The sequence below is a fragment of the Cetorhinus maximus genome, chromosome 16, assembly GCF_964194155.1.
Source record: "Cetorhinus maximus chromosome 16, sCetMax3.hap1.1, whole genome shotgun sequence".
In the NCBI taxonomy this organism is placed as follows: domain Eukaryota; kingdom Metazoa; phylum Chordata; class Chondrichthyes; order Lamniformes; family Cetorhinidae; genus Cetorhinus; species Cetorhinus maximus.
This window is the reverse complement of record NC_135894.1, coordinates 16,413,025-16,433,780: the sequence shown is the minus strand read 5'-3', so window position 1 is coordinate 16,433,780 and position 20,756 is coordinate 16,413,025.

Sequence of the window (20,756 nt, the reverse complement as noted above, 5' to 3'; positions counted from 1 at the left end):
AGACTGGCATCTGATAGGAATAAAGTGTCAACATTCCTTTCCCTTCACACCCTCCCACCCCCATTACATCTAAACTGGCCACATACAAAGGAACCGTCATTATGATATGACCCTGAGTGTAATCAGCTGCCTTGTATGTCACTAGGCATGGAAGAGGGAAGACTCACTGGAAAATTGGGTTTGTTTTTGTTTGGTTTATATAATGCTTGAGTTTCTGGTATAGAGACTCAGAGGGTGTAACAGGTGTCTTCGTCTCCCGACCTTCCTTTGACAGGTCACAGATGCAGACGTGACTGAAGTTAGCTGTCTCCTGACATGGCTCACTCATGTTGTACATTAACAATAACAAACCTCAGACATTCTACTTCAGTCAGCATGCCTTCAACTAACTTCTTCTATTCCCATGACAACAAGCAGGAAATGGGTATTACATTCACCGTAAGTCAATTCATTCCGCTGTTGTCCAGTTTTGCTACTGCATACGTGGACCAGGTCTATTAGAGTGAGAGCGGGTGGGGCACAGGACAGGGGGAGAAGACTTGAGTTAGGCAGTGGAGAGAGAGCTGTGACAAGGAACTTCCACGTGAGAAGACAGTTAGGAAGACAACTGCTCAATGACCATACATTAGAACTTCAACATGTCCATATTGCAACTTTGCTCTTTATGGTGTCATTTTGATATTGTGTTTCTGATTCTCTTTTGAAGTGAATTGTAAAAATTACAGCTATCAATTTTACAGGTACATTAAAGCAGCACGAGAATGATGTCTATGCAAGTGGTTGTAAGTTGGCCAGCCTTTTTAGAATTTTATGAGTGAGAATTGTTGTATGATGTTGTATGTGCCTGCTTTCCCCTGTAATGGAAAGGTGCTTGGCAGAGCATGGGTTAATGTGGGACTGGAGGATAGCACGGCCCATGGTATGATGCATAGAGTCACATGGTAATAGACTGAGAGAACAGTCCAGAGAGAACACTGCAACCAGCCTGCGTGGAGATAACAGCACCATGCATGACAGTAACCTGGTATCTGTAAATAGTTAAAGCTTAACAATAAACGGTTCATGTTTAAATATGCAAGTCTCAAGATCTCATTATTGAGCCATCTCAAGAACCCATATGATAACAAGAATGGCTTGGTGGTCGTATTCTTGCTCATGAGTCAGGAGATTGTGAGTTCAAGCCCTGCTCCAAGAGTTTATAACCTGGGTTGACATTTTAAACCAGTACTGAAGGAGTGCTGCAATGCCAGGGGTGTTGCCTTTTGGATGAGATTTTATACTGAGGGTCCCGATAAAAGATCCTGTGCCACTATATTGCAGAAGACCAGAACATTCTTCCTGATGCCCTGACCAATGCTTTTCTCCCAGCCAACATCACAGAAACAGATGATTATTATTATTTTCTTATAGCTGTCGCTGGGATCTTCCTGTAAGCAAATTGGCTGCTGGATTTCCTAAACTACAACAGTGAATATGCTTCAAAAGCAATTATTTGTCTGTAAAGCACATTGGGACATGCTGAGAATCTGAAGGGTGTTGTGTAAATTGTTACAATCTCTATGGAGACTGATAACCTTTAAAAACCGATTAGAAATCCCAGTGATCAACTTAAAGGAATCGCATAACAAGATATAAAGTTTTAAGACTTTTCCTGTAACAAATCAAAATCGACTAAACATTATTTCGTAAGCAACTGCTAACATAAACTACAGAGGAGGTAGAGTTTAAAAATACGACCAATAATACCACATTTATACGTTACACTGCACTCTCAGCAGAAATGTCTTGTGATTAAATTCCCAAATCCTCCTGGCATTTCAACAAGCTCTCTTTACCCAGTCCACCTCAAAAAGGGTAAATCTTCCCGAGTCCTTTTAAAAGTCCCTTCGCTCAATCCTCCTGACTTCTCAGTTCTTAAATCTCTGTGAGGTTCATCTCTTCAATCGGGGAAACTGTTCTCACCAGAATTCCCTCTCAGCAATAGTTTTCCTGCATCTTCACACAGCAGCATCTCTCTATCTCTCTGTCTCCGCCTCTCTTTCTCTCTCTCTCCAGGACAGATTTTAACTGACTGGGGGTGGAATCGTCCCAGATTTGCACTGTGTGGTAGTGGGCGTGGAAAACGATGTTTTACCCACTGACCGCAATGGCAGCTTCTCACACTGTATCATCCCAAACCCGCCGCATTAATCATGCATTCCTGGGAAACACTCTGTTTCGATGGTGGACAGGGTCTCATTCGCCTGCCACGCCATCACCTCGCCTCTTCATCACGCCGGGCAGCACATTTAAAGTGCAGCCGCGCGCACACCTCTCAGTGCTCCCAGCTACACAGAGACAGGATGGCCCCAAAAGGCAACAAGAATGCAGCTCCCCACCCCCCCTCCCCGGTTTAGTGACGTGTCCCTCGAGCACCTTTTGGTGCTGTGGAGGCCCATCATGATGTCCGCTACCCTCCTCTGACCACAGGTAGGACAGCGGCAATACTAATCCAGCATAGGAGGCGGTGGAAGCGGTGGTCAGTGCCAATGCCCTGCAAAAGAGGACAGCCACCCAGTGCCGAAAGAGGATGAATGGTCTCATCCTTTCCCCAGGGTAACTCACTCTTCTCATCACTTTCAACTCACACACTCACAAACCCATCCCACAGCCACAGGGATCTCACACCTCAAGGGACAACACCACTAACTCCCACACACACCCTCACATCCCCATCAGGCTCATACCCTCTGGAGCTCATATCCTCATCCTGTCCATGTCTCCGCTCACCACACAAACATTCCACACAGTGCCATGTGTCCTGCTCACACCCTCTCTGTCTGTTTTCATGCAGGAGAAGCTGGCTCACATCAGCAGGGAGAGGTCCCAGACCCGGGGTGGAGTGGCCCACATTAGGCCCCTCACTCACTTTGAGGAGTGTGCCATTGCACTGACTGGTGAGGACATGGACCCTGCCTGCAGTGATGGTGAAGTCAGTGGTGAACACTCACGTGACGAACCTGCACCACATCATCCCTCTCTCAATGTAACTGTGAGTGCTCTCTCTCCTGCTTTTGACTCTGCTGCCATGCATGAATTATCTCTACTTTGGTTCACTGGGAGCTCTGCCAAGTGACCGACACCCTCAGTCAGCCAGTCCCTCAGCTCCATCCACATCCACCCCTCCAGCCAAGAGGACACCTCCTCCATTGAAGAGCTGGAAATAAGCAGCCTGGAAGACCCATCACAGCGCTTACCCACACCCTGCACCAGCGCAGAGACACACACCTCGGTGGGACCTAGATCTAGAACAGGCTCGGGTTCACAATCTGGTGGTCACCACACAGACACATGTCCGCAGCAGGAGGAGGCAGGTTCAGCCGAGCTCCCTGGCACTCAGAGGGCTGCTGGGGAAGATGCATCTTTGTTGATGTTGAGCCTCTGGATTTGGCCACCTAACTCATCTGGAGGGACAGCAGAAGGCATGGGAACATCATGCAGAGCTGTTGGAAGCCCTCAATGGAGTGGCACACAAGTCGGAGGAGTGAATCTGTCTGCTCTCTGATGAAGTGGTTCCCACCTATGTGCATATGGAGGTCTCCATGGGGAGGATGGCGGATGCCATGGAGACACTTGACCAACAGAACGCGGAAATATGCACAGACCTGCACTCCATCTCGAGACCCATGGATGAGTTCCTGCAGTGGCAACGCAACAGGGAAACAGGGCACCTCGATATCCCTCCAGATGACCCTTCCCCTCAAGGAGTTAGGCTGGGGCCACGGGGCACCCAAAGAGCAGAGGAGCAGCAGCTGAACACCCCTAATTCCCCTAGGAATCTCAGAGGCTGTTCTCTCCCTCTGAGTCCCCTTTGCCTGTGAGTCCCTCAACCTCGTCCTCTGTCACTGCAGAGGGAGCAGCTGGCACTGGAGAGAGAAATGTGTGTGTGTGTGTGTGTGTGTTTATATGTGTGTGTGTGTGTGCGTGTGTGTGTGTGTGTGTGTGTGCTTTTGTGTGTGTGTGTGTGTGTGTGTTTTTGTGTGCGTGTGTGTGTGCTTTTGTGTGTGTGTGTGTGCTTTTGTGTGTGTGTGTGTGTGTGTTTTTGTGTGCGTGTGTGTGTGCTTTTGTGTGTGTGTGTGTGTGCTTTTGTGTGTGTGTGTGTGTATGCGTGTGTGTGCTTTTGTGTGTGCGTGTGTGCGTGTGTGCGTGTGTGTGCGTGTGTGTGTGTGTGTGCGTGTGTGTGTGTGCGTGTGTGTGCGTGTGTGTGTGTGTGTGTGTGCGTATGTGTGTGCGTGTGTGTGTGTGCGTGTGTGTGTGTGTGCGTGTGTGTGTGTGTGCGCGTGTGTGTATGTGTGTGTGTGTGTGTGTGCGTGTGTGTGTGTGCTTGTGTGTGCGTGCGTGTGTGTGTGTGTGTGCGTGCGTGTGTGTGTGTGCTTGTGTGTGTGTGCGTGCGTGTGTGCGTGCATGTGTGGGGCAGGGCTTTTTGGAGCCTCTTGCAAGCACTATCCCAGACACGTGGATCCTTCATGTTTCACACTCATCTCAATGCCCTGATGAATTCCAATGCTACCTGCTGGGGTTCACTCTCAGTCGTCCATCTGAGCAGACCGGCATCTCCACCCACCCACTGACCACACTGCCATGCTTCACCTGGTCTCACCCACCACGACCGTCCTTTCACTTTCCATTTAGACAGCGTGGTGGTGATTCCCCGTCCTTTCCCCTTCCCCAGTCACCCATTTCCTTTCCCCCATCACTGTTGACTACCCCCGGCATCACCTTTCACCTCCCCTCCTCCGTCACCTAACAGCCACAACACTTTTCCTTCGGGAATGTCCAGGTGAACGTGCACGTTCCCTTCCTTCCCGAAAATCCCACCCCCATCTTCATTCACCTCCCTGACCTCCTCCTTCCCATCCCCAGGGTCTGTGTCCACCTCCGAGTCCCCACCAACCACCCTTGCCGTCCCTTCTACTGCTACCGTTGAACCCTCACCCTCCCACCCTACTGCCTCACTCTGCCCTCAGTCACTCTCACCATTCCCTTGTACCACACCCACCCTCAGTTCGCTCCCCAGGAGGCAGCCGTGGACTCATCAGAGCCTTCCCTTGTACGTTCACCTGGACATCACGCCTCCGGATCTCTTCCCCCCCTTGGAACCCCTTCCCCCCCACTTGGTCCTTCCCCCTCCGGGCTATTTTCTCCAAGCTTACTTCTTCCTCCGGCCTTACCCCTTCCTCCTTCCTGACTCATTCAGACACCCTTATTTCTTCCTCCACACTTACTCCCTCCCCTCTCCGCACTCCTTCCTCCCCCAGACTCTCTCCCCTCTCCGCACTCCTTCCTTTGATGGATTCACTCCCCTCTCTGCACTCCTTCCTCTCCCCGGACTCCCTCCCTCTTTGCACTCCTTCCTGTCCCCAGACTCCCTACCCTCCAAACTCCTTTCCTTACACCTTCCACACCCCTTACACTTACCTCCCCAGTTGCCATGTCCTCCCCATTACCTCTCCTCCCTGTACTCCTTCCCCCTCCCAACCTTGCCCCTGAAAACTTTGTCGCCCCCTCCCAACTTTACCCCGCTGACACCTTCATTCCTTCCTCCTAACCTCACTCCCTGACAGCTTTGTTTCTCCCCTCGACAAACCTCACCCCTCCCACCCCCTGACATCTCTTCCTCTCCCTGTCGATCCTACCCCTCCCTCTTCTTCCCCCCAGGTACATCTTCCTCTCCCAAACACAGCTGGATCTTCCTCTCCACCCCCTCGACCATCACCGGTTGTGAGCAGATCCTCAACGGTGACTTTCCAACTTCCGTGAGCTGCTTTGCAGCAGAGCCATGTCCACATGAGGCCACCCAGCAAGTCATGGACGTTCCTCCAGGGTGCTGTTGCTGTCAGGCTCCAGCATCTTCTGTTCCTTCGATGTCTGCGATGTGAGCAAGGCCCTGGTGGTAAGCCCCGACTTCTGCACGTCACACTTGTCAAGGTGTGCAACCATGCCGATGTGGACGGATGATCGAGCAGCAGTGGGGGTGTGATTCTGGCAGGCCGGCCTTATAATGACATGCAGATTTGTTATAACGAGGTTTCCGATGTCCGACAGTGGGAAACGCGGCCTGCCATAGACGGGCTGAGCGGAAGATCACAAACTGGTTTCACGACGTTGTGAAACTGATTTCTGGCCTTCTCGCTGTATTGTCCGCTCGCACCGCGGAGCACGCCTGGCGCCAGCAGGCACGGAAAACTCCGCCCTGAAAATCTGTAAGGATCGGCACAAAGCAAGGCCAGCTGCTTCACCTTGTTGTTCAGGCGTGAAAGCCGGCACTTGAGTTTCAAAAGGGCCTGACCTGGGCCTACAGTCCCCATGACAACCAGGTCAGGTGGACTTATTTTTGGGCGGGACTAGTAGGAAAATCACCTCTCCAAAATTCCATTTTATCTTGAATTAAAGAAACAGATTAAAATATAACCATCTTATAAAACCTTGCACTTGTAACAAAATGTCATTTATCTTTGGTACAATATTCTCCATAGGCTGCTTGTTGCTAATGGCTGTCTGCCAACAATTTACGCTTTCAGTTGACATTCTCCGCTTATTTGAACAAAGCATTGAGTCAAAGCTGTAAAATAAACTGTGATTTTGAGCCCTATACCTATGAGAGAAAATGATATATCGGTCTGGGTATCAACTTGTAGTCATCAAGTGTGACGACAAAAAGAGCATTTTTATTATACCAATAAAAAAAGGCTATGTGATATGAACATATGAATTAGGAGCAGGAGTAGGCCATTCAGCCCCTTGAGCCTGATCTGCCATTCAATAAGATCATGGCTGATCTGAATGTAACCTCAACCCCACATTCCTGTCTACCCCCGATAACCTTTCACCCCCTTGTTAATCAAAAATCTATCTAGCTCAGCCTTAAAAATATTCAAAGACTCTGCATCCACTGCCTTCTGAGGAAGAGAGTTCCAAAGACTGACAACCCTCTGAGAAAAAAAAATTCTCCTCATCTCTGTCTTAAATGAGTGACCACTTATTTTTAAACAGTCACCCCTAGTTCTAGATTCTCCCACAAGAGGGAACATCCTCTCCACATCCACCCTGTCAAGACACCTCAGGATCTTAAAGATTTACAGCTATTCCCGGGATGTTACTTGTGTTCTCTGTAGTGAAGATTGAAGCAAAATACCTGTTTAATTCATCCGCCATCTCCCTACTTTCCATGATCAATTCCCCAGACGCACTCTTATAAGACCAAAGCTCACTTTGTTAACTCTTTTCTTATTTAAATATCCATGGAAACTCTTACTTTTCATTTTTATGTTACTAGCTAGCGTTCCCTCATACTCTAATTTTTCCCTCCTTATTAATCTTTTTGTCATCCTTTATATTCTTTCCAATCTTCTGATTTGCCACCTATCTTTGTGCTTTTTTTTAACATGCTTTTTCTTTAAGCTTGATACTGTCTTTAACTTTTTTAGTTAACCACGGATGATGGGGCCTCCCCTTGGAATTTTTCTTTTTCATTGGGATGTATATATTCCGTGTATTCTGAAATATCCCTTTAAATATCTTCCACTGGACCTCTATTGACCTATCCCTTAACCTCATTTGCCAGTTCACTTTAGCTAGCTCTGCTTTCATGCCCTCATAATTGTCCTGATTTAAGTTTAAAATACTAATCTTGGAAGCACTCGTTTCTCCCTCAAAATTAATGTAAAATTCAATCATATTATGATCGCTGCTACCTAGGGCTGCCTTCACTAGGAAGTTATCAATTAATCTTATCTCATTGCTGAATACCAGGTCTAGTATAGCCTGCTCTCTGGATGGCTCCAGAACGAGCTGTTCTAAGAAACTATGCCAAAAACAATCTATGAGCTCCTCATCTACATTACCTTTGCCCAACTGATTTTTCCAATCTACATGTAGATTAAAATCCCCCATGATTGTTTTGGTACCTTTCTGGCAAGCTCCCATTTTCTCTTCATTTATACTCTGCCCTGCTGTGTAGTTGTAATTAGGAGCCTGTACACCACTCCCACAAGTGACTTCTTACCTTTATCATTACTCATCTCAACCCAAACCACTTCTACATCCTAGTTTCCTGAACTTAGGTCATTCCTATCTAATGTGCTAATACCATCATTAATTAATAGAGCCACCCCTCCAACATTTGCAACTTCCTGTCCTTTCTAAATGTCACATATCCTTCAATATACAGGTCCCAATCTCTGTCATCCTGTAGCCATGTCTCTGTAATGGTGATCAGATCATACTTTTTGCGCTACTCTATTTGCACTATCAATTCATCTGTTTTGTTTCTAATTCTATATGTATTCAGATACAGAGCCTTTAATTTTGTCCTTTTATTATTTTTGTAGCATCGAGCATTATCTGTTGATTTACTCTTGGATTTGTATTCTCTGTCCCTTCCTGTCACAGTCTTTATCATTTCCCATATTAATACCTGTCTCTCTTGCCTTGTCTCTACTCTTTGGTTAACCACATCTTCCCAAATTTGATCCAAGATGAAGGGTCAGTACATTTCCAAACAATCCAAACTTTTCATATCACTCCTAAATTTGAGTGAAAGTTGGTGTATTGGAGAAAGAAAATCAGTTTGTGATGGTCTCTGTGTAACTGAAGTCTCGAAAAATGGGGAGGATTGAGAGTAGAGGAAGGATTATAGCCATTAATTGCAGCATTAATTATAAAAGCTTAACATAATTAGAACATTATAGTTCATTTCAATAAGTAATTAAGAAATATTTTTTTTTCCATTTAAATGATACTTTATGGTGTTAAGCAGTTGATGTTTTACAGAGAGTAGGCACGAGGAAACAATACTGGAGACCAAAAGGGAGTCATCAGGAGCCAGAGAGAGTGAATCTGAGGGAAAAAAATTTGCTGTAAGTCAACAGGTTAAAGTGGAAGAGCAACAGAGCAGAGTGAGCACGAGCGTCAGGGAGCCAGGTAAAAAAAAAAGTAACTTCAGCATGAAAGAAGGTGTTGTTTCATGAGTAGCTGGCAGGTTTTTCAATATAAGTATTAATTTGTTTCTGTCAAGTTTAGTTAGACTGAAAAATAGGGGTATGGCAGGGCATCTGTAGAATGCGCATTCTGTTCCACGTGGGAACTTCTGGACTTCTCGTGTTCTGGACAGACACATATGCAGGAAGGGTCAGTGGGAGCAGCTTGAGCTCTGTGTTTGAGTTTGAACAGCAGCTGGCATCACTGCGATGTATCCTTGAGGTTGAGAGCTACATGTTTAGCACGTTTCTGGATGTGGTCACTCTGTGGCTTAAGTATGTGCAAGCAGAGAGGGAACAGGTGACTGCGGGCAGTCAAGGAGAACCAGGGGATTAGTACATCTCACTCTCCAACCTGCATTCAGTTCTGAATACTGATGAGGGTGGCAGATCACCTGGGGAGTTCAGCCGGAGCTAAGCCCACAGCACCATGGCTGAATCAACTGTAAAGGAGAAAAGGAGAAGATTTGGAATACAATAGTGATAGAGGATTTGATCTTTAGGGGAGCAGGCAGATGTTTCTGCAGCTGCAGATGTGAATCCAGAATGGCCCTCCCAGGTTCCAAGGCCAAGGATGTCACTGAGCAACTGCTGAACACGCTAAAGAAAGAGGGTAAACAGCCAGGGGTTGTGATCCATATTGGTACCAATGATACAGGTAGAAATAGGGATGTGGTCCTACAGGCAGATTATTGTGAGCTAGGAAAGAAATTACCAAGCGGGATCTCAATAGATATCTCCAAATTACTCCTGGTGCCATGTGCCAGGGAGAATAGAAATAGAAGGATGGAGCAAATAAATGTGCACTGAGAGATGGTGTAGGAGGGAGGGCTTTAGAGTCCTGAGACATTGGGACCAGTTCTGGGGAAGGTGGGACATGCACAGGCTGGGTGGGTTGCACCTCAACAGATTGAGAGAGAGTAAGGTCTAAATTATGTATACAGCGCAAGTATGTAAATGTAAATGGCATGGCAAATAAAGGTGGTGAGCTGCAGGCACAAATAATCACATGGGAGTTCGATGTTGTGGCAAAAAATGCAGACCTGACTCAAAAATGGCAGGACTAGATGCTAGATATTTCTGGATGCGGGATGTACAGGAAAAGTATGGAAGGAAAGAAAGGAGGGTTGTCAATGTTGATAAAGGAGAATATTACAGTGCCAGAGAAAGATGTCCTAGAGGGGTCAGGGAGTGGATCTCTTTGGTCAGAGCTAAGAAACAATAGAGGTACTACTGTCTGTATTCTATAGGTCAGCAACAAGTGAGAAAAATATTGAGGACTAAATTTTCATGGAAGTTGCAGAAGTATAAAAACTACAGTGTAGCGATAATGCAAGACTTCTATATGCAAGACTGGTATAGTAACAGTGTCAAAAACAGAGAGAGGGAAGAGTTTCAGGATGTCCCAAAGTGCTATACCGGCAATAAAACACATTTGGATTGTCACCCTTGTAGTAATACAGGAATTGCAGCAGCTCATTTGCACCAAGCAAGGCCCCACAAACAGCAATGAGTTAATGGCCAGATAACCTGTTTTTGAGGGCTATTTATTGGCCAGAATGCTTGGAAGTATCCTCCTGCTCTTCTTTGATTTATGCCATGGGATCTTTTACATCAACCAGAAAGGTAGATGAGGAGGCCTCAGCTTTAAATTCCATCTGAAAGACAAGACCTCTGAAGCATCATCCCAGATCATGTTTTTAAGTCTCTGGAGTGGGACATGAACCCTCAACCTTCGGATTCCGAGGCAACAATGTTATCACTGAGTCACAGCTGCCGGCCATGTGAAAGAAAGCATTGAAGGCTGAACTTTGAATGTTGATAAAAACCTTTCTCGTCTCAAGGGGATTAAATGATCTTTATACACAGAAGCTTCCAGAACTTCACACAGTTTGTAGTCTCCAAAATGAGCCACTACAAAGAATGGGAGGACTGACAATGTTGCAGTTACGATACTGTTGGTCACAATTTAGTTTATTCCCAGTTAAGAACAATATTGTATTTAGGAAAAGCCTAACCAAGATGTACCAAAGCACTTTACAAGCAATGGTTCACGTCTGTCACTGTGGTCAAGGGTGACAGTCAACTTGGCTACAGCAAGGACATACAAACAGCAAATTAATAACCAAATAGCTGTTTTTGATGGCTGTAGAAGGAATGTTGACTAAGATTTCAGGAGAACTCCCTGGTCATGTCTTTGGATCTTTAACATTCACCTGGCCAGTGCCTTCATTTACTGCCATATTCAAGAGACAGTGGCCTAGAAATTAGCCTGGGCCCAAGTTCAGATCCAAATTCGCATGTGTGACTGGCCATGCCTGAACTAAGAGGATTGTGGATTGATGGAAATTAGTCCATCGACCCCATCATTGTACTCAGCTTGAGGGATTGGTGCTGGTCTCCCCCGCCCCCCATCCCCACCCCGACAGTTCATCCTGAGTGAAGACATCAGTGTTGGGCCTTGGGCCTCCTACCTTGTGGCCAGCAGGTAAGTCCTGAGAGCAGGGAATTGGAGCGGGCTACAGAGTGGGGGGAATGGTGACCCCTGTGGAGTTGGAGGCAAACCCTCCTGCTCCTGGATCCACAATTTTAAAAAGCAGAATGATGACTTATCAGTGGGAGTTGTTGACCATTGGGGCTGCTGAAGGATCCTGAGTGGGGTAGGCCCGATAGTTACCCTGCTCATTGCCAATGGATTCTGTAGCAGTACCCTTTAACTGGAGCTGACACAAAACTCCATATAAAGTAATTTCTCCTGCCATCTACTCTAAATCTCTTACATTTAATTTTTCAGCTATGGTCATTCATTCTAGTGCCCTCGGCCTTGCCAGTAAAAACCAAGGTAATATATCCCATCTAGAGGTCTGCTTTTGTCTGCACTGGAATGCTGCTTTGGGCTGCATGAGGGTGCTTCAGTTGGAGTTTGGTGAGAGAGGGACTTTTAAGGGCTAATTTCTATCTAAAGCCTAATCTTTCTTTAATTTAGCAACTGACTAAAAGTTGGTCTTTGGGTTGGGAGAAGGTGAGATTTGTCCAGCTTTAAAACAGGGGTTATACAGGCTCTGTTTGCAGCTAGTTAATTAGTTAACTGGCTTAAACAGGTTTTCAGAAGCTGGGCTCAGATAGCATAAAAGCAAGCCATCTACAGTGCTGCTTTTGTCTGCACTGGGGTGCTGCTTTGGGCTGCAATAGAGTGCTTCAGTTGGAGTTTGGTGAGAGAGGGAGTTCGCTGAAGAGGGAAGGAGGTGATCCTTTCATTTTCTACCTTTCCTCAGTAAGAAGAGCGATGGCCTTGGTAAGTAGGACCTGGTAAGTATTTCTTCTGTCCTTAATATCCTCTAAACTAGAGGAACTAGAAGTAAAGGGAGTAATTTAAGGGTCAGTCATGGCAGGGCAGCTTGGCCAAGTGGAATGCTCCTCATGTGTCATGTGGGAAGTCAGGGACACTTCCACCATGTGTGCAGAAAGTGTCTCTAGCTGCAGCTACTCAAAATGTATGTTTCAGAGCTGGACCTGCACCTGGAGCCACTGTTGAGCATCCACAAGGATGAGATCTTCATGGACAGCACATAGGGTGAGGTGGTCACACCGCAGGTAAAGAGTGCACAGGCAGAAAGGGAATGGATGACCGCCTGACAGAGTAAAAGTACTAGACAGGTAGTGCAGGAGTCCCCTGGGTCCATCTCCCTCTCCAACAAATCTTCTGTTTTGGATACCGCTGGGGAGGTGGTTTCTCAGGGGAATGCAGCAAGATCCAAGTCTGTGGCACCACGAGTAGCTCAGCTGCACAGAGGGGAGGAAAAAAGAGTGGGAGACCAATAGCAATAGGGGATTCTATCGTAAGGGGAATAAATAGGTGTTTCTGCGGCCACAGACGTGACTCCAGGATGGTATGTTGCCTCCCTGGTGCCAGGGTCAAGGATGTCACTGAGTGGCTGCAGGACATTCTGAAGGGGGAGGGTGAACAGGCAGAGTTTGTGACCCATATCGGTACCAACGGCATAGGTAAAAAGAGGGGTGAGGCCCTGAAAGCAGAATATAGGGAGCTGGGAAATAAATTAAAAAGCAGGACCTCATAGGTGGTAATCTTAGGATTACTCCCAGTGCCAAGTGCTAGCAAAATCAGGAATAGGAGAATAGACCAGATGAATGCTTGGGTGCAGAGATGGTGTAGGAGGGTGGGATTTAGATTCCTTGGGCATTGGGACAGATTCTGGGGAAGATGGGACCGGTATAAGCTGGATGGGTTGCGCCCCAGCAGGACCAGGCCCAATATCCTTGCAGGGGTAATCACAGGGGTACTGGCAGGGGGATGGGAACCTGAGCGGCGAGACACAAGAGGGAAACAAAGATAGGAATGAAAGATAGAAAAGTAGAAAGCAAAAGTGGAAGGCAGAGGAAACAAGGGCTAGCAGCAAATAGGGCTGCAGTTCAAAACAAAGTGTAAAAATCTTAAGAAAACAAGTCTAAAGACACTGTATCTGAATGTATGGAGAATTCACAATAAAGTAGATGAATTAACAGCCTATTAGATGTAAATGGGTACGATATGATTGTGATTACGGAGACATGGCTGCAGAGTGACCAAGGCTGGGAACCGAATATCCAAGGGTATTTGATATTTAGGACGGACGGGCAAAAAGGAAAAGGAGGTGGGGTGGCGTTGTAAGTTAAGGATGAAATCAATGTGATAGGGAGAGAGGATATTGACTCCGACAATCTAGATGTAGAATCAGCCTGGGTGGAGCTAAGAAGCAACAAGGGGTGGAAAACATTAGTGGGAGTTGTCTATGGGCCTCTAAACAGTAGTGACAGGGTAGGGGACAGCATTAAACAGGAAATTAGAGATGCATGTAACAAGGGCACTGCAGTGATCATGGGTGACTTGAATCTACATATAGACTGGGCAAACCAAATTAGCAATGATACTGTGGCAGATGAATCCCTGGACTGCATACGAGATGGTTTTTTAGACCAGTATGTCGAGAAACCGACTAGGGAACAGGCTATCCTAGATTTGGTTATGTGCATTGAAGGGGTTTAATTAATAATCTTCTTGTGAGTGGTCCTTTAGGGAACAGTGACCATAACATGATCGAATTCTTCATTAGGATGGAAAGTGAAGTAGTCTGATCTGAAACTAGGGTCCTAAATCTTAACAAAGGAAAGTACGAAGGTATGAGGCGTGAGTTGGCTAAGATAGATTGAGGAACTTCATTAAAAGGCATGACGGCGGATAGACAATGGCTAATATTTAAGGAACAAATGTATGCAACAGTTATACATTACTTTCTGGCGCAAAAAACACAACAGGAAAAATGGCTCAACCATGGCTAACAAAAAAAATTAAGGATAGTATTAGATCCAAAGAGGAGTCGTATAAAATTGCTTGAAAAAGTAGCAAGCCTGAGGATTGAGAGTAATTTAGAATTCAGCAAAGGAGAACAAAGAGATTGATTAAGAGGGGAAAAATAGAGTATGAGAGTAAACTTGCAAGGAGCATAAAAGCAGATTGTAAAAGCTTCTATCAATATGTAAAAAGAAAAAGATGGGTGAAGACAAATGTAGGTCCCTTACAGTCTGAAACGGGAGAATTTATAATAGAGAACAAGGATATGGCAGAGCAATTAAACAACTACTTTAGTTCTATGTTCACAGAGGATAACACAAATAACTTCCTAGAAGTACTAGGGAACCAAGGGTCTAGCGAGAAGGAGGAATTGGAGGAAATTAGTATTACTAAAAAAATGCTGGAGAAATTAATGGGACTGAAAGCTGATAAATCCCCTGGGCCCGATAATCTACATCCCAGGGTACTAAAGGGAGGTGGCCATGGAAATAATGGATGTGTTGGTTGTCATCTTCCAAAGTTCTATAGATTTTGGAACAGTCCAGGCAGATTGGAGGGTGGTAAATGTAACACCACTATTTAAAAAAGGAGGGAGGAAACAGTGAATTACAGACTGGTTAGCCTAACATCAGTAGCAGGGAAAATGCTAGAGTCTATTATAAAGGATGTGATGACAGGGCACTTAAAAAAAAATCAATGGGATTAGACAAAGTCAACATGGATTTATGAAAGGGAAATCATGTTTAACAAACTGACTGGAGTTCTTTGAGGCCATAGCTAACAGAATAGATAAGGGAGATCCAGTGGATATGGGGTATTTCGATTTTCAGAAATCTTTTGATAAAGTCCCACATAAGAGGTTAGTGTGTAAAATTAAAGCACATGGGATTGGGGGTAATATATTGGCATGGATTAAGAATTAGTTAGCAACAGGAAACAGTAGGAATAAATGGGTCTTTTTCAGAATGGCAGGGGGTGACTAGTGGGGTACCGTGGGAATCAGTGCTTGGGCCCCAGCTATTCACAATATATATCAATGATTTGGATGAGGGAACCAAATTTAATATTTCCAAGTTTGCTGACAACATGAAACTTGGTGGAAATGTGAGCGATGAGGAGCATGTTAAGAGGATTCAAGGTGATTTAGGCAGGTTGAGTGAGTGGGCAAACACATGGCAGATGCAGTATAACGTGGATAAGCGTGAAGTTATCCACTATGGTAGGAAAAACAGAATGGCAGAGTATTATTTAAATGGTGATAGATTGGGAAATGTTGATGTACAAAGGGACTTGGATGTTCTTGTACACCAATCACTGGAAGCAAGCATGCAGGTGCAGCAAGCAGTTAAGTAGGCAAATGGTATTTTGGCCTTCATTACGAGAGGATTTGAGTACAGGAGCAAGGATGTCTCACTGCAGCTGTACAGGGCCTTGATTAGACCACACCTGGAGTATTATTATATGCAGTTTTGGTCTCCTTACCTAAGGAAGGATATACTTGCTGTAGAGGGAGTGCAGCGAAGGTTCACCAGACTGATTCCTGGGATGGCAGGATTGTCATTTGAGGAGAGGTTGGGCTGACTAGGTCTGTATTCACTGGAGTTTAGAAGAATGACAGGAGATCTCATTGAAACATATAGAATTCGGACAGGGATGGACAGGGGGGTCTAGATCAAGGGGTCATAGTCTCAGGATACGGGGTAGACAATTTAGCACTGAGGTGAGGAGAAACTTCTTCAGTCAGAGGATAGTGAACCTGTGGAATTCTCTACCACAGGAGGCTGTGCAGGCCAAGTCACTGAATATATTTAAGAAGGAAATAGATAGATTTCTAGACTCTGAAGGCATCAAGGAATATGGGGTACGACGTTGAGATAGAGGATCAGCCATGATCATACTGAATGGTGGAGCAGGCTCGAAGGGCCGAATGACCTACTCCTGCTCCTAGTTTCTATGTTTCTATCAGTCAGTTCTAACTTGGCCAGGCAGTGAGAGGTGCTTGGGGAGCAAACCAGACCCAGTTCGATTTGAAAGGCAAGTACAACTGGAGACCAAATCTTTTAGTCATAGTGGCAATCTGTGTTTCATCCTTTCCAACATGTATTTTGCTGTGCTTTCACTAGATGGCAGACAAATACAGAGTACAGAATAGTCTCCTCCCGTCATAAAAAAGCAAAATACTGCAGGCGCTGGAAATTTGAAATAACAATAAGAAAATGCTGGAAATTCTCAGGTCAGAAATACTCAGCAGGTCATCAGCCTGAAACAATGGGCCGTAGCTTCCGAAGGAGTTGCATCGAATTGCCACTCCGCTCAAAAGTACTTACCCTGAAACGCAGGCAATCCTACCTTGCCCGACCTTCCGACTGAGCCCGGGTGAGGTCCGAGTAGTGCAGTGAACCATCAGGGCCTAGTGTCGAAGGGCTGCTCAGTTGAAAGGAAGGTAGCCACGCCCCCCCCTTTATTTATGTCACTAGCTGCTGTGAACCAAGTAACTTTAAAGGTCTTTGTCAAGGCAAGTGTGTAAGGTAAATGGGTAGGATTAGTGCGGGGGGCAGGGGGTAAGGGTCAGGTGGAGCCTTGGGGGGGGTGGGGTTGGGTGGGGCCTTTTGGGGTGATGGGTGTGGGGGTGTTGGGAGAGGGTCAGGCCTGGTGGGGGTGGGGGAGCTTCTGGCCTTGGGAAGTGAGTGTTGGGGGATGCACCCCTTGGGGATTGGGGGAATGGGGGCTTAGGTCCCTGGGAGGTATCAGGTTGAGGGTTGGGCCTGGACGGGGGTGGGGGGGCACACGGTGGGGGGGGGATTGGGTGGTGCCTTGGGGTGGTGTCAGGTGGTGCCTTGCGGGGGAGGGGTGGGGGTGGTGGTGTCAGTTGAGTCGGGACTTGGGGTAGGGGATGTTGTTGGGGGGCCTGGTCGGGTCAGTTAGGTCTTGGGGAGGGTGGGGCTGAGAATTGGGCTTGGCAGGGTGGGGGAAGAGTCCCCATGTGGATGAGGGGTATCCAGTGGGCTGGGGAGTATCCTGTCGGAAGGTGTTGGGAGCGGGGGACAGTCTCATGTGGGTTGTCGGGGGGGTGGTGTGGAGACCCCTGGGATCAGCGGTCAGGTGGGGTTGGTGAGGGGAGTCCCGTGTGGGCGGTATTCCGGAGGCCGTCCCCTGCAGCTTCGGGTGTTGGGGAGGGGGGATTCCTGTGGGTCTGTACACCAGTTACCCAGAAGTTAGAAGAGGCTTTAATTCTTCTAACATTTTCAGAGTAACTATTGGTGTAACCCAGTCGGAACCATACAAGGTTTGTGATTTTCACACTTCCATGGTTCTCAGTGCAGCGCAATTGTCCAGGGGAAGTTTGCACTTTCGGGAAATTGCCATACAAATGTTACCTGTGAATATCTGTGGAGAGGGTGGGGGGCGGGTTCCCCAGCGCATCTTTCAGGTACCCCCCCAATACGATAGCCTGGAGCTCGGAAGTTATGGGTCTCTGTTTCTCTCTCCTCCCAACAAAGCTTGGAGATACTCAGTGACTGTTGACAGTCAAAAGGTTTGGTTTTATAGGAACTGTTTCGATAATAAGGAGCTGAAATCATGTTTAGACTGTGCACAACTGTTGTGATTGCTGAAAGTATGACTCACAACCTGGAACAGTGGGGGAGAAATTCGCCTCCTTGTTGGCAGAGTGACTGACCAGTGCAGGCCCCAGGCCTGAGGCTGATGGTGCAAAATATGTCTTGTCAATTCTGGCTTACCAACCAGGGGCCTGCAAATTCTCTTCAGCTCCAACGTTGAGCTGGTGGTCCAAATGTGGGCCATGGGAGCGGGGAGAGGCAATGCTGGACAAGCCTGTGATGGGCTGCTGGTGTTAATGGCTGCTTGAGAGGTTACACAGCACGAGCCCCACTTACTTGTACCTAAATTTTGCATCGAGTCTTTGGAGTGAGGCTCATACCTATGACCTTCTGATTTGGAGACTGAGTCACGATTGAGACTGAGTGGAGGAATCACAGTTCACAAAAATATCATGTGCACAGAATGCCTGTGTGTCACAGTTTAGTAAATGCTTCCTTTTGAATGCAATGACATAACTTTCCTTATCGATGTGCTTGAGTGCATTGTAGAATTTTTAAGTTCCCCTTGGATTTGGGCCTGGGTCCTCGTTTGACTAGACTGCACAGCAAGGGTTATGGCTTTTAATTACTGTAAATGGGAGTTGATCCTCAGTCAGTTAATCTGCACAAGAAATAAAGGCTCACTTGCATTTCTTTTGCATAGCTGCTGGTGTTTATGTACTCAATTCCCCGCCCCCCCCACCAGTCAGTTTGAATGTTCTGAACAGATTGGCAAATTGCCCCAAGACATTTCCAAGCAAATAAGGAGGGTCTGCTTTTCCCATCACTAACAAACGGACTCGCTGCTCCTAATGAATATTTAATGCTGTATAACCAGCACGTCTAAATCAATCGAGCTGAAAAGAAACGGATGGCTGTAACCTGGGAAAAACAATTGCAAGCATTAGTTGTGGTCTCTGCTTTTGTGTCCAATTATAAACCGTTCCTGTCATCAGATTTAATAGATGTGGCTGATAAGACATGTGAAAGCACCCCTATCAAGACCCAGTCTCCCAAGGCATTTGCAAACACATTAAATGTGTTAAACATGTTACACATTACCAAATATTTTCTTCTTCTTTGCCGAGTTGCAGATGGGCTTGTTCATTTATTCCATGGCTTTTACATGCAGCAGATCTCACTCTGAGCTGATTCTGTAATGACCCTGCTTTTACGAACATGCAAACTAGCAGCAGGAGTAGGCCTTGAGCCTGCTCCGCCATTCACTAAGATCATGGCTGATCTGACTGCAACCTCAACTCCGCATTCCCTTCTACCCCTGATTTCCTTTCGCCCCCTTGTTAATCAAGAATCTATCTACCTCTGCCTTAAAAATATTCAAAGACTTTGCTTCCACTGTCTTTTGAGGAACAGAGTTCCAAAGACTCACCACCCTCTCAGAGAACAAATTTGCCCTCATCTGTCATAAATGGGCGATCCCTTATTTTTCAACAGTGGCCTCTAGTACTAGATCCTCCCACAAGAAGAAACATCATCTCCACATTGACCTTGTCAAGACCCCCCCGGATCTTGTATGTTTAAATCAAGTCACCTCTTACTCTTCTACACTCCAGTGGATACAAACCTAGCCTGTTTAAGCTTTCCTCATAAGACAAACTGCCCATTTCAGGTATTAGTCTAGTAAACCTTCTCTGAACAGCTTCCGATGCATTTACATCCTTCCTTAAATAAGGAGACCAATACTGTATACAGTACTCCAGATGTGGTCTCACCAATGCCCTGCATAACTGAAGCATAACCTCCCTACTTTTGTATTCAATTCCCCTCACAATAAAGAATAACATTTTATTAGCTTTTCTAGTTACTTGCTGTACCTGCATACTAACCTTTTGCGATTCATGCACTAGGACACTCAGATCCCATCTCAGAGCTCTGCAGTCTCTCTCCATTTCGATAATATGGGCCTTTTTTATTTTTCCTGCCAAAAAGATAATTTCACACTTTCCCACAATATACTCCATTTGTCATTTGCCCACTCACTAAACCCATCTATATCCCTTTGTAGCCTCCTTATGTCCTCTTCCTAGCTCACTTTTCTACCTATCTTTGTGTCTTCAGCAAATTTGGCAACCATACATTTGACCCCTTCATCCAAGTCATTTTTATAAATTGTAAAAAGTTGAGGCCCCAGCATCCCTGTTGCACACCACTCGTCATATGAGCAGGGACATGTTATTAATTACATTTTAAATTTTTTATCTTATTTTTATTTGCTTAAGGAAACCTCATCCCGCTCATGGATGAGGTTTCCTAAAAAGTGCAAAGGCCGCTTGGCCTTTTCGCCTGCCAACAGTAAGGTTGGATGGGCAGCAACAAATATAATTGAATAACCTTGTCAATGGCTTTAACAGGCGTTTTAATTGCCGATGGGTGCGATGCCGACTCTGGCGTGCACCAGCTGAAAGAAATATCGTGTAACTGCATGTTGACGTTGGGATGCTCACCCGATGCCAACGTGTGTCAATTTACACTCGAGTAGGTCAAGGCTGCCCACCCTCCAAGCTAAAAATTTTGCCCATAGTCTCCACATATACGTCTGGTCTGGTCAGGATTGACCACTGGAATTATGGGTGTGGCCCACTCAGAGAATTGGACAGGCTGAATTATCCCCAGGCTTTTTAACCAGTACGCCTCTGCATCCACCCTTTCCTTCAGTGTATAAGGCACAGGTCTGGCCTTGAAGAAAGGTGGTGTTGCCTGGGGATCGACATTTATCTTGGCATTCATGCCTTTCAACATTTTTAATTCATCCCGAAAAACCATGTTGTA